The 16,293-nt window shown below is 50.7% G+C and overlaps 1 long non-coding RNA gene across 2 annotated transcripts in view; it reads right to left on the reverse strand.

Moving 5' to 3' along the window:
- Positions 1–7,855, reverse strand: part of LOC123769135 (uncharacterized) — an 84,634-nt gene extending 76,779 nt beyond the window's left edge. Inside the window, exon 1 of one of the 2 annotated variants that reach the window (XR_011223835.1) lies at positions 7,831–7,855. This is a non-coding gene — a long non-coding RNA (uncharacterized lncRNA). Of the gene's footprint in view, positions 1–6,207; positions 6,227–7,830 lie in introns of those variants that run through there. The other variant, XR_011223837.1, reaches the window with a different exon arrangement.
- Positions 7,856–16,293: the final 8,438 nt, after the last annotated feature.

The raw sequence follows: 16,293 nt of genomic DNA on the forward strand, positions 1-16,293 counted from the left end.
CCGGATTTTTAGATATGTATGGTATGGTAGATACCAACCAATTAAACGAACTACTCTATGTAAAGGTAAAAAAAACGGTGGAATAGGAATACTGAATGTGCACCATAAGTCATTGGCAATCTTATGTGTTACCTTTAGAAAGGAGACAATGCAGAGGAATAATGTAAATGCGCTAGGACATTACTTTTGTAAATTACGTGTTAGCTACTTGATACATATGCCAGAGTATACTGACCTGGCCTTTATTTCACCGCACTTTTATTCATGTGCAATTGATGTTCTCAGGCGGATTTGTAATATTTAAAGTTTTTTAATGATGGACAGAAAACAAGTGTATGATGTTATACTACCAAATATAGTTCCTAGAGTAGAGGAGGCATATCCACTCTTTAGCTGGCAAGTAATATGGGCAAACCTTCATGTTAAATTTATTGCCCCAAAACAACGTGAGCTGTTGTATCGCTATATTCATGAGACCCTTCCTACTAATGATAGGTTGTTGATGTTGGGCATTAAGGACAACAATAGATGTGACCAATGTACTGAAGTTGAGAATAATATGCATATATTTTATTTATGTAAGCAGAAAGTTGTTCTTGTAAACTGGATTAGAGACACTCTTAAAGCTTTATGTGGACCAAGTATTAGAATGGAGTTAATGAGGTTTTTAATGTTTCATATTGATATAAACTGCAAGAAAATTAAGAATACAATAATTATGTTACTTTCTGATTACATTTTTTGTGTGTGGATAGGCAGGCAGGAAGGTTACTCAGTAGACAAAATATTGAAGTTCTTGCTAGGCAGGATCGGGTATAACATTTGGAGGTTACGGCTCATGCTCGGTGATGATATGGATAATTTGTTTACTGAGAATTATATAAAATATATATAAATGAAATAATTTCCCCTGTAAATTAACGTAATCTCCAATTTTTGTAAATCATTTAAAGAAAAATAATTATAACATTCAGGGGTTTTAAAGATCATGTTCTGTGATAATGGAATATTTGTTCATTGAGAATTATAATGCAGTATTGCCTCGTAAAACTTATGTATAAATTATTTATATTCTATTTTCTTAAATAAAGATAAAAAAAAATTGGGGAGTGTTGTACATGCGGTTATGACGGTATGTCCACTCACAGGATGTGGGGCGCGGCCCAATAAACTCGCCCCTCAGGGCAAAATATAAAACTCTCACCCCCGCCTCATGACACACGCACACATCCTCACGCTGCCTCACGCCGCATACACACCCTCACCCTGCCTCATGCCGCACACACACACACCCTCACCCCGCCTCATGCCACAAACACACACCCTCACCCCGCCTGATGCCATACACCCTCACCCCGCCTCATGCCATACACCCTCACCCCATCTCATGCCACACACACCCTCCTCTCATTTCATGCCCAATACATGCTCACACTGCCTTAAGCAACACACCCTCATCCCGCCTCATGCCACACACACTCCCTCGCCTCACCTTATACCACACCCACCCACACACCACCTCATGCCACACTCATCCTCATCCCCACCTCATGCCACACACACACACCCTTACCACACTTCATGCCACACACAGCCTCACCCCACCTCATGCCACACACACACACCCTCACCCTGCCTCATGCCACACACCCTCACCCCACTTCATGCCACATACCCTCATCCCCACCTCATACCACACACCCTCACCCCACCTCATGCTACACACTAACACCCTCACCCAGCCTCATAACACACACACCCTCACCCAGACTCATTCCACACACCATCACCCCACCTCATGCCACACACATCCTCAACCCACTTCATGCCACACACCCTCACCTGGCCTCATGCCACTCACACCCTCATCCCACCACTTGTCACACACCCTCACCATACCTCATGCCACACACACCCTCACCTCGCCTTATGCCACAAATACCCTTACCTCGCCTCATGCCAAACACACACTCTCACCTCGCCTTATGCCACACACTTTAAACTCGCCTCATGCCACACACACCCTCACCCTGCCACATACATCACACACCCTCACCCTGCCTCATGCCACACACACTCTTCCCTTGCCTCATGCAACACACACCCCTAACTTCGCCTCATGCCATACACACACCCTGCATCATGCCACACACACACACACACACACACACACACACACACACACACACACACACACACACACACACACACACACACACACACACACACACACGCACACACACACATACACACACACACACACACACACACACACACTCTCACCCCGCATCATGCCACAAACACCCTCACTCTGCCTCATGCCACATACCCACCTTCACCCTGCCTCATCCCACACACCCCCACCAAGCTTCATGCCACACACATCTTCACCCGACCTCATGCCACACCCTTACCACACCTCATTCCACACACACCTTCTCCCCACCTCACGCTACACACACACTCAGATCGGCGTGAAGTCACCAGTGGAGTCCCACAGGGCTCTGTACTCGGTCCTATCCTGTTTCTGATATACGTAACAATCTCCCGGAGTGTATAGACTCATTCCTCTCAATATTTGCTGACGATGCCAAAATTATGAGAAGGATTAAGACAGAGGAGGACTGCTTGAGGCTTCAAGATGACTTAGACATACTAAAGGAATGGTCGAACAAATGGTTGTTAGAATTTAACCCAAGCAAATGTAATGTAATGAAGATATGGGTAGAGAGCAGGAGACCAGATACAAGGCATCATTTGGGAGATGAAATTCTTCAAGAGTCAGAGAGAGAGAAAGACCTGATGGTTTATATCACGCCAGACCTGTCCCGTGAAGCCCATATCAAGAGGATAACATCAGCGGCATATGCCAGGTTGGCTAATATAAGAACAGCATTAAGACACTTGTGCAAGGAGTCATTCAGAACTTCGTATACCACCTATGTCTGACCAATCCTGGAGTATGCAGCCCCAGCATGGAGTCCATATCCAGTCAAGCATAAGACTAAACTAGAAAAAGTTCAAAGGTTTGCCACCAGACTATTACCCGAGCTTAGAGGTATGAGCTACGAGGAGACAATACGGAAATTAAACCTCATGTCGCTAGAAGACAGAAGAGTTAAAGGGGATATGATCCCCACGTACAAGAGTCTCAGAGGAATTGACAGGGTAGATAAAGACAGGCAATTTAACATAAGGGGCACACGCACTAGGGGACACAGGTGGAAACTGAGTGCGCAAATCAGTCACAAAGATATTAGAAATTTTTTTTTAGTGTCAGAGTAGTTGACAAATGGAATGCATTAGGAAGTGATGTGGTGGAGGCTGACTCCATACACAGTTTCAAGTGTAGATATTATAGAGTCCAAAAGGCGCAGGAACCTGCACACCTGTTGATTGACGGTTGAGAGGCGGGACCAAAGAGCCAGAGGTTAACCCTCGCAAGGACAAATAGGTGAGTACAAGTAGGTGAGAACACCCTCACCACGCCTCATGCCAACACACCCTACCCCACTTCATTCAATATACCCTCACTACACCTCATACCACACTCTCACCCCACCTCATGATACACACACACCTCTCAGCTATCCTAATGCCACACACACACCCTCACCCCACCTCATGCCACACACCCTCACCCGGCCTCATGCCACACATACCCTCATATCCCCTCATATCCCCTCATGTCACACACCCTCACCTAGCCTCATGCCACACACACCCTCACCTCGATTCATGCCACCCACACCCTCACCTCGATTCATGCCACACACACCCTCACCACGCCTCATACCACACACACCCTCACCTCGCCTCATGCCACACACACCCCTCACCTCGCCTCATGTCACACACCCTCATCTCGCCTCATACCACACACACCCTCACCTCGCACAATGTCACACACACCCTCACCCCGCCTCATACCACACTCAACCTAACCCTGCCTCAGGCTACACACGCCCTAACCTCACCTCATGCCACACACACACACCCTCACTCTGCCTCATGCAACACACACACCCTCACCCCGCCTCATGCCACACACACTCTCATCCTGCCTCATTCCACACACCCTCACCTCGCCTCATGCCACAAACCCTCACCTCGCCTCATGCCACACCCATCCTCACCTCGACTCATGCCACACACTCCGTCACCTCGCATCATGCCATGCGCACACTCATCACGCCTCATGCCACACACATTCACCCTGCTTCATGCAACCCCTTCCCCCCCTTCCCCGCACTGGGCCTCTTGCTACACACAGCCCCATCCAGCCTCATGTCACACACCATCACCCCACCTCATGCCACACACATCTTCACCCGGCCTCATGCCACACACACCTTCACCTCGCTTCATGCAACACACACACACACACCCTCACCCCTCCTCATGCTACAAACACTTTCACTCTGCCTCATGCCACACAAACACCCTCCCCCGCCTCATGCCACATACACATCCTCAACTTGCCTCATGCTACACACACACCCTCACCTCATGCCACACACACCCTCACCTCACCTAATGCCACACACACCCTCATCTCGCAACATGCCACACATACAGTCACCTCGCTTCATGCCACACACTCAGTCATCTCGATTCAAGCATCACACACCCAAACCTCGCCTTATGCAACACACCCTAACCCTGCCTCATGCCACACCATCACCCTGCCTAATGGCACCCCCCCTTCCCCAACGGCGCCTCATGCCACACAAACACACTTTCTCGGCCTCATGCCACACACACACACAAACACACACATTCACACACACACACACACACACACACACACACACACACACACACACACACACACACACATACACACACACACACACACACACACACACACACACACACACACACACACACACACACACACACACACACACACACACACACACAAACACACACACACACACACACACACACACACACACACACACACACACACACACACACACACACACACACACACACACACAGGGGCCTCGTAGCCTGGTGGATAGCGCGCAGGACTTGTAATTCTGTGGCGCGGGTTCGATTCCCGCACGAGGCAGAATCAAATGGGCAAAGTTTCTTTCACCCTAAGTGCCCCTGTTACCTAGCAGTAAATAGGTACCTGGGAGTTAGTCAGCTGTCACGGGCTGCTTCCTGGGGTGTGTGTGTGTGTGTGTGGTGTGGGAAAAAAAATAGTTAGTAAACAGTTGATTGACAGTTGAGAGGCGGGCCGAAAGAGCAAAGCTCAACCCCCGCAAAAACACAACTAGTAAACACAACTAGTAAACACACACACACACACACACACACACACACATACACACACACACACACACACACACACACACACACACACACACACACACACACACACACACACCCTGAAGCTCATATCAAGAGGATAACAGCAGCAGCATATGCCAGGTTGGCTAACATAAGAACGGCCTTTAGAAACTTGTGTAAGGAATCTTTCAGAACATTATATACCACATATGTCAGACCAATCCTGGAGTATGCGGCACCAGCATGGAGTCCATATCTATTCAAGCATAAGACTAAAATGGAAAAGGTTCAAAGGTTTGCCACCAGACTAGTACCCGAGCTGAGAGGTATGAGCTACGAGGAGAGACTACGGGAATTAAACCTCGCTTCGTTGGAAGACAGAAGAGTTAGGGGGGACATGATCACCACATTCAAGATCCTCAAGGGAATTGACAGGGTTGATAAAGACAGGCTGTTTAACACAAGGGGCACACGCACTAGGGGACACAGGTGGAAACTGAGTGCCCAAATGAGCCACAGAGATATTAGAAAGAACTTTTTTAGTGTCAGAGTGGTTGACAAATGGAATGCATTAGGAAGTGATGTAGTGAAGGCTGACTCCATACACAGTTTCAAGTGTAGATATGATAGAGCCCAATAGACTCAGGAACCTGTATACCTGTTGATTGACAGTTGAGAGGCGGGACCAAAGAGCCAGAGCTCAACCACTGCAAGCACAACTAGGTGAGTACACACACACACACACACACACACACATACACACACACACACACACACACACACACACACACACACACTGTCTCATTGCCCCCCCTCACACATACACCCTCACCCAGGTTCATGCCACACACATCCTTACCCCACCTCATGCCACACATACTCTTCACCCCATCTTATACCACACACATTTATTATAGTTTGTGGGTTGGTGGTGTTGTCGTGTTGATCCTTCTCTACGGACAACCCAACCCACAACTCGGTAGAGTGCTTATACTTTACTAGGAGATCACACTTGGCGCTTCTGGCTCTTGGAGAGGGGCTCAACGTCACACGTTTAGGGGATGCGGCTCCAACACTTAGCCTCGTTGTCACGTGCACACACCCACTCGAGCCGCTGTGACTCACCACTCTCTCCTTAGGTGATATGATCTCCTCGATCCCCCTTTGACTTATTAGTATTACTTTCTACCCTGTCCACAGCAGTGGTTCTTGGTTCTTTCTCTCTCTCTCTCCTTCTTTACTACCTCCTGGGAAGCCTCACTAGGACAAGGGCAAACACCAGCAAATTGGGATACATTTACTGGACAAAGCACATACACGATACATACACACATATAATAATAATGAATCCTATACTCTATAATATTACAATCAGGTTGCTCTCCAACACCATCAGAACTCTATCATCAGCTTATCAAGTGGTATCCTATCTCCTGGTTCACCACCTGATACTATCAACCTCCTCAAGTTGAACAAGTCTACATACACTGTTGCATTATCAACAAGAGAATATATATATATATATATATATCTATAAACGTGTACAAGGAAAATGTGAATGCAATAACATATATCAGTATAAATGTTCCTTGATACACAACAATGATCAATCGATTACTCTATCAGTCCTAGAACACATACATCTGTAGGTAATCCAGCCTACGACTGTAACTCTAAACTTCAGTATAAAACACTCCTTGACATAAGAATGCCAACAGTCACTCATCTCTCACTGCGTCTTGCACGCTAATGACAACCAAACACTATCAACTCCCTACAAGTAATCCACCAGAACTTCCCTTCCACCTCTGGAAGTTCGCTACCCTGCTCTCTTCAGGTTCTTCCGGGCTTCACTACCAGGATCCTCTGCAGCTCCTCCAGGCTGCTATCATGAAGTTTCCTTGAGCAACTACGGTGCTTCACCCTTCTGCTAGGGTCCTCCACAGCTCTCTTGGCTGCTACACCATGAAGTTCCCTCAAGCAACTATGGTGCTTCACCACCTCTACAGAAGCACGTGACACTCCTCTTCACTGCTTCTCACAGCTCGAGGTCCTCTGCTCCACTACCTTGGAGTCTCATCAACTACTTCATCTGTGCTGGCTTTGAAGTTCTCAGCAACTTTTTCCCCAAAGACAAACCTGCAACCCATCGACACTCCAATAAAAATGTTTCCCCTTCAACACATAAACTAAAATAATCACACAATATGTTTGTCTCAAACCTCTATCTGTCCTCTACATACAGTGAGAGTGGACTCTCCCGTTTTGGGCGGGTCTATACTCCACCTCGCCTGGCGGCGGTCCTCACTCGCTGGGAGGGTCTTCCACCGTCAGGAGCTGGGCTCCCTCAGTTGCCTGCCAGCGCTCAGAGGAGGTGGATGTCGCTCCGTGTTCCTCCCTCTCCACTCTCTCATTTCAGGCCTTCTGCCTTATTAAAACATGTCTAACTTATCAATAAACATTGCTACTGTCGCTGGGCACACGACCAACTACAAGCAACCACTATGAACTGGCGTATATTGTGCTTACCACAGATTGTCTGGTCGAGGGCGCTCCTCCCTCTGACGAAGCTTGATCAGGGCGCTACCACAGCCCACAATAATGCCTCTGGGCGGCTTGATACTCTCTTCTTCGACCAGGACTTGAGACCACAACGTTCCCAGCTCAGTTCCACAGCTGGCACGTCTACACACTTCTCTTCTCTTGGAGATATATCACTAGGGGTTCCCTTCTGATGGGAGCTCAACGGAGTGCGGCTTTCCCCCTGCGATGTCTGGCCTCAAGTGAGGTCAAAGCCCTCCTCACGCCTCCAGCAAAATGTCCACATCTACCCAGTCATTTATCTGTTTTCTTCTTCATTGCCCATAATCTTAAATTGTTTATCATATCCAAGCAACTATTTTACATATGGGTTATCAACAATATTTGCTAGACCTTCTAGTTAGGTCAGGCTTGCTGAATAACTCTCAAGGGGGGAGACTCGTTTCTCCTGTAGGCTGAGATCATAACACTCCCTAACCCCAACTTATGCCACACACACCCTAACCCCACCTCATGCCATACACACCCTCACCCAACCTCATGCCACACACACCCTCACCCCACCTTATGCCACACCCTTTTACCCCACCTCATGCCATACACACCCTCTCCCCACCTCATGCCACCCACACCCTCACCCAGCCTCACGCCACACCCCCTCAAGCAACCTCATTCCACACATCCTCACCCAGCCTCATGCCACACACGATCTCATCCCGACTCATGCCACACACCTTCACCATGCCACATGACACACACACCCTCACCCCATCAAATGACACACACCCTCACCCCTGCCTTATGCCACACACACCCTCAACCCGCTTCATGCCACACACCCTCACCTCGTTTCATGCCACACACACCTTCAACAGTCTTCATGCCACACACACACCCTCACCTTGCCTCATGCCACACACACTCTCATCTCGCCTCATGTCACACACCCTCACCCCGCCTCATACCACACACACTCTCACCTCGCCTCATGCCATACACACACCCTGCCTCATGCCACACACACACACCCCTCACCCCGCCTCATGCCACACACACACACACCTCACCCCGCCTCATGCCACACACAAACACTCAACCTGCCTCGTGCAACACACACACACACTCAACCTGCCTCATTCCACACACACCGTCACCCCACCTCATGCCACATACACCCTCACCGTACCTCATACCACACACACCCTCACCCTACCTCATGCCACACACTCACGTTCACCCCACCTCATGCCAAACACACCCTCACCCTACCTCATGCCACACACACACCCTCAACCCACCTCATGCCACACACACCCCTCACCCCCACTTCATGCCACACATAACCTAAACTCACCTGTAGCCACACACACTCTCTCTCATGCCACATACACACACACCCTCACCCCGGTTCATGCCACACACATCCTCACCCCATCTCATGCCGAACTTACCCCTCACCAAACTTCATGCTACACACACCCTCATCCCACATCATACAACACACAACCATCACCCAACCTCATGCCACACACACACCTTAAACTAACACATACCTCCTAAACCACGCACTAGGGTTTGTGTGGCATGAGGCAGGGTGAGGGCGTCAGTGGCATGAGGTGGGGTGAGTGTGCATGTGTTTATGGCATGAGGCGAGGTGAGGGGGTGTGTGTGTGTGTGGCATGAGGCAGGGTGTGTGTATGACATGAGGCGAGGTTAGCGTGTGTGTGTGTGTGTGTGGCATGAGGATGGGTGATGGTTGTGTGTTGTATGAGGTGGGATGAGGGTGTATGTAGCATGAGGTGTGGTGGAAACTTAGTACCCAGATGAGCCACAGAGACGTTAGAAAGATATTTTTCAGTGTCAGAGTAGGTAATAAATGGAATGCATTAGGCAGTGATGTGGTGGAGGCTGACTCCATACACAGTTTCAAATGTAGATATGATAGAGCCCAATAGGCTCAGGAATCTGTACACCAGTTGAGTGACAACTCAACCCCCACAAGCACAATTAGGTGAGTACAATTAGGTAAGTACACCCAACCTCATGCCACACACACCCTCACCCCGGCTCATGCCACACACACACCCTCACCCCGGCTCATGCCACACACACACCCTCACCCAACCTCATGCCACACACACCCTCACCCCGGCTCATGCCACACACACCCTCACCCCGGCTCATGCCACACACACACCCTCACCCAACCTCATGCCACACACACACATAAACACATTCACCCCACCTCTTGCCACTGACGCCCTCACCCTGCCTTATGCCACACACACCCTAACCCAACCTCCTGGAACTCACACCCTTATCCTACCTCATGCCGTACTCACACTCTCACCCTACCTCACGCCACACACACACACTACACCCTCACCTTGTTTCATGCCACACACACCCTTACCCCACCTCATGCCACACACACACGCCTCACCCAGCCCCATGCTACACACCTCCGCCACACAAACCCTTTCCCCAACTCATGCTAAACACACCTTCACCCCACCTCATGCCACACTCACCCTCACCCTGCCTCATGCCACACAACCTCACCCCACGTTATGCCGCTTTACCTCTCACCCCACCTCATGCCACACACATCCTTAGCCCGGCTCATGCTACACACACCGTCACCCACACCTCATGCCAAACACACCCTAAACTCGCCTGCAGCCCCCCCCCCCACACACACTGTCGCATGCCACACACATCCTCACCCCACCTCATGCCATACATACCCCTCACTCCACGCCAAGCCACTTACACTCACCCCACTAATCCCACACACCCTCACACCACGTCATGCCACACTCATCCTCACCCCCACCTCATGCTACACACACACCCTCAACCTACCTCATGCCACACACCCTCACCCTGCCTCATGCCACACATACCCCTCACCCCACCTCAGGCCACACACACACACCTCCACCCAACCTCAATGCCACACACACACCTCCACCCAACCTCAATGCCACACACACCCTCAACCCGGCTCATGCCACAAACACCCTCACCCCACCACATGCCACACACACACCACTTCATGCCACTAACACCCTCACCCCTGCCTCATGCCGCACACATCCTAACCCCACCTTATGGCAAACACACCCTCACCCTACATCATGCCACACACACACCCTCAACCCACCTCATGCCACACACATCCTCATCTTGGCTCATGCTTCAAACACCCTCACCCCACCTCATGCTGCACACACACCCTCACCCAACCTCATGCCACACACACCCTCACACCACCTCATTTCAAACACACCCTCACCCCTCCTCATGCCACACACACTCACGCAACCTTATTCCCTACAAAACTCATCCAGACTCAAGCCACACACGGTCTCTTCTCAACTCATGCCACACACGTTCACCTCGCCCCATGCCACACACACTCTCACTCTGACTCATGCCTCACAAACACCCTCAACCCGCCTCATGCCACACACAAACACTCAACCTGCCTCATGCCACACACAAACACTCAACCTGCCTCATACCACACACACCCTCACCTCGCAACGTGCCACACACACCCTCACCTCGCCTCACGCCCACACACCCTCACCTCGCAACGTGCCACATACACCCTCACCTCGCCCCATGCCACACACACACCCTTATCCCATCTCATGAAACACACACACTCTCACCCAGTCTCATGCCACAAACGATCTCATCCCGACTCATGCCAAACACCCTCACCTTGCCTCATGCAACACCCTCCTACCTCACCTCATGCCACAAACACACACCCTCACCTCGTCTCATGCCACACACTCTCCTCATCTCGCCTCATGCAACACACACCCTAACCTAGCCTCATGCAATACACAAAATAACCCCGCCTCATGCTACACACCATCACCCTGCCTCATGCCAACCTCCCCCCCCCCCCCATTGGGCCCCTTGCCATACACTCCCACTCCTTCCCCGGCTCATGCCACACACACCGTAAACTCCCCTGCAGCCACACACACTGTCACATGCCACAAACACACACCCTACCCCCGGTTCATGCCACACACATCCTCACCCCACCTCATGCCACACTTACCCTTCACCCCACCTTATGCCAAACAAACCCTCACTCCATCTCATGCAACACACTCTTTCACCCACACCTCATGTCACACACACCCTCATCCCACCTCATGCCACACACACCCTCACCCCACCTCATTTCACACACATCACTCACCCCACCTCATGCCACACACACACTCACGCAACCTCATTCCCCACACCCTCACCCAGCCTCATGCCACACACGGTCTCATCCCGACTCATACCACACACCTTCACCTCGCCTCGCCTCATGCCACACACACCCTCGCCCCACCACATGACACACACCCTCACTCCTGCCTCATGCCACACACACTCACACTCCACCACATGACACACACCCTCATTCCTGCCTCATGCCACACACACACCCTCATCCCGCCTAATGTCACAAACCCTCACTTCGCCTCTTACCACACACACCCACACCCTGCCTCATGCCACACACACACACACCCTCACCTCGCCTCATGCCACACACACCCTCACCTCGCTTCATGCCACATACACCCTCACCTCGCCTCATGCCACACTCACACACACTCACCTCGCCTCATGCCACACACCCTCAACTCGCCTTATGCCACACAAACACCCTCATCCCACCTAATGTCACAAACCCTCACTTCGCCTCATGCCACACACACCCTCATCTTGCTTCATGCCACACACACCCTCACCTCGTGTCTTGCTACACACACCCTCACCTCGCCTCATGCCACACACACACACTCACCTGGTGTCTTGCCACACACACCCTCACCTCGCCTCATGCCACACACACACACACTCATCTCGCTTCATGCCACACACCCTCAACTCGCCTCATGCCACACACACCCTAACCTCGCCTCATGCCATACACACACATTCAACCTGCATCATGCCACACACACACATTCAACCTGCATCATGCCACACACACCCTCACCTCACCTCATGCCACAGACCCCCTCACCTCGCCTCTTGCTTCACACACCCTAACCTCGCTTATACAACACAGACCCTCACCTCGCCTCATGCCACACACATCCTAACCTCGCCTCATGCCATACACATACCCGGCCTCATGCCACACACACACGCACCCTCACCCTGCCTCATGCTACAAACAATCTCACTCTGCCTCATACCACACACACACCCTCACCCAGTCCCATGCCACACACACTCCCTCACCTCGCCTCATGCCACACACCCTCATCCCGCCTAATGTCACAAACCTGGAGAGCGGGTCGGCCGAGCGGACAGCACGCTGGACTTGTGATCCTGTGGTTTTGGGTTCAATCCCAGGCGCCGGCGAGAAACAATGGGCAGAGTTTCTTTCACTCTATGCCCCTGTTACCTAGCAGTAAAATAGGTACCAGGGTGTTAATCAGCTGTCACGGGCTGCTTCCTGGAGGTGGAGACCTGGTCGAGGACCGGGCCGCGGGGACACTAAAGCCCCGAAATCATCTCAAGATAAACTAAAGATAACCCTCACTTTGCCTCATGCCACACACACACCCTCACCTTGCTTCATGCCACACACACCCTCACCTCTCCTCATGCCACACACACCCTCACCTCGCCTTATGCCACACACACACACACTCACCTCGCTTCATGCCACACAACTTCAACTCGCCTCATGCCACACACACCCTCACCTCGCCTCATGCCATACACATACCCGGCCTCTTGCCACACTCACACGCACCCTCACCCTGCCTCATGTCACAAACAATCTCACTCTGCCTCATGCCACACACACACCCTCACCCAGTCCCATGCCACATACACACATTCAACCTGCATCATGCCACACCCACCCTCACCTCACCTCAGGCCACACACCCCCTCACCTCGCCTCATGCCACACATACCCTCACCTCGCCTCATGCCACACACACCGTCAAATCGCCTCATGCCACACACACCCTTACCTCGCCTCATGCCACACACTCCTCCCATCTCGCCTCATGCAACACACACCCTCATCTCGCCTCATGCCACACACTCCTCCCATCTCGCCTCATGCCACACACTCCTCCCATCTCGCCTCATGCAACACACACCCTCATCTCGCCTCATGCAATACTCACCCTAACCCCGCATCATGCCACACACATCTTCACCCCACCTCATCCCACACGCATCTTCCCCTACCTCATGCCACACAGATCTTCACCCGACCTCATGACACACACATCCTCACCCCATCTCATGCCACACACACCCTCACCCCACCTCATGCCACACCCACCCTCACCCCACCTCATGGCACACACACCCTAACAACACCTCATGCTACACACACACCCACCCTCAACCCGCCTCATGCCACACTCATCCTCACCTCGGCTTACGCCACAAACACCCTCATTCCACCTCATGCTACACACACACCCTCACCCCGGTTCATGCTACACACACCCTAACCCCACTTCCTTCCACACGCATCTTCACCCCCACTTCATACCAAACACACCCTAAACTCACCTCATGCCACACACGCTTACACACAGACACATACACACACACACACACAAACGTTTGTGCATGTTTCCATGGAGTGTTCACAACCGAGCCAGAGCGGCCCCTCAGGCCCCTCAGATATAAAGGTGACAGCAGAGGAGGTTATGAAACTGATGACAACACTGAATGCAACTAAAGCTGTTGGACCAGAGAAAGCATCACCGTGGATACTAAAAGAGGCAGCGCAGGCTCTCAGTGTGCCTCTGGCAATGATCTTTAATGAGTCACTTATATCGGGAGAATTGCCCAGTTGCTGGAAGGAGGCAAATGTCGTACCGATTTTCAAGAAAGGTGATAGGGAGGTGGCACTTAACTACAGACCCGTATCGCTGACAAGCATTCCCTACAAAATACTTGAAAACATAATTAGGCTAAGACTTGTTGAGTAACTGGAGAGCATTGGGTTTGTAAACAAGCACCAACATGGGTTCTGGACAGGGAAATTATGCCTAACAAACCTTTTAGAATTCTATGACAAAGTAACAAGGATAAGGCAGGACAGAGAACACTGGGCAGACTGCATATTTCTTGACTGCCAAAAGGCCTTTGATACAGTCCTGCATATGAGACTGCTCTATACAAACTTGAGAGGCAGGCAGGAGTTAGCGGAAAGGCATGGGTGGGGAACTACCTACCAGGAAGGAGCCAGAGGGTAATGGTAGGCGGCGAGAAGTCGGACTGGCGAACAGTAACGAGTGGAGTACCTCAAGGATCGGTGCTGGGACCAATCCTCTTTCTAATTTACGTAAATGATATGTTTACAGGAGTGGAATCCTACATGTCAATGTTTGCGGATGACGCAAAATTAATGAGAAGAGTTGTGACAGATGAGGATTGTAGGATCCTCCAAGAGGACTTAAACAGGTTGCAGAGATGGTCAGAGAAATGGCTACTGAAATTCAGCACGAGTAAATGTAAAGTTATGGAAATGGGATCAGGTGATAGGAGACCAAAGGGACAGTACACAATGAAGGGGAACTGCCTACCTGTAACGATTCGAGAAAGGGACCTGGGAATGGACGTAACACCTAATCTAACTCCTGAGGCACTTATAAATAGGATAACGACAGCAGCGTACTCTACACTGGTGAAAATTAGAACTTCATTCAGAAACCTAAGTGGGGAGGCTTTTAGGGCGCTTTACACTGCCTACGCAAGACCAGTCTTAGAGTATGCCACGCCATCATTGAGTCCCCACCTGAAGAAACACATAAGGAAACTGGAGAAGGTTCAGAGGTTTGCGACGAGGCTTGTCCCAGAGTTACGAGGGATGGGATATGAAGAGCGTCTGAAGAAACTGAACCTTACAACACTAGAGAAAAGAAGGAAGAGAGGAGATATGATAGGGACATATAAAATACTCAGGGGAATTGACAATGTAGAAATATATGAAAGGTTCACATGTAATAATAACAGAACGAGGGGACATGGGTGGAAACTGGAAACTCAGATGAGTCACAGAGATGTTCGGAAGTTTTCTTTTAGCGTGAGAGTAGTGGAAAAATGGAATGCACTTGGGGAACAGGTTGTGGAAGCAAACTCTATTCATTCTTTTAAAAGTAGGTATGATAGGAAAATGGGACAGGAGTCATTGCTGTAAACAACCGATGTCTAGAAAGGCGGGATGCAAGAGTCAATGCTCGATCTTGCAGACACAAATAGGTGAGTAAATAGGTGAGTACACACCCTCACCCCACCTAATGCCACACACACCCTAAACGTCCCTGCTGCCACTCATTCACACACACACACACCCTGTCACATGCCACACACACACACACCCCTCACCCCGGTTCATGCCACACAAACCTTCACTCCGCCTCATGCAACACACACCCT

Source organism: Procambarus clarkii, chromosome 66, assembly GCF_040958095.1.
Source record: "Procambarus clarkii isolate CNS0578487 chromosome 66, FALCON_Pclarkii_2.0, whole genome shotgun sequence".
Classification (NCBI taxonomy): Eukaryota; Metazoa; Arthropoda; class Malacostraca; order Decapoda; family Cambaridae; genus Procambarus; species Procambarus clarkii.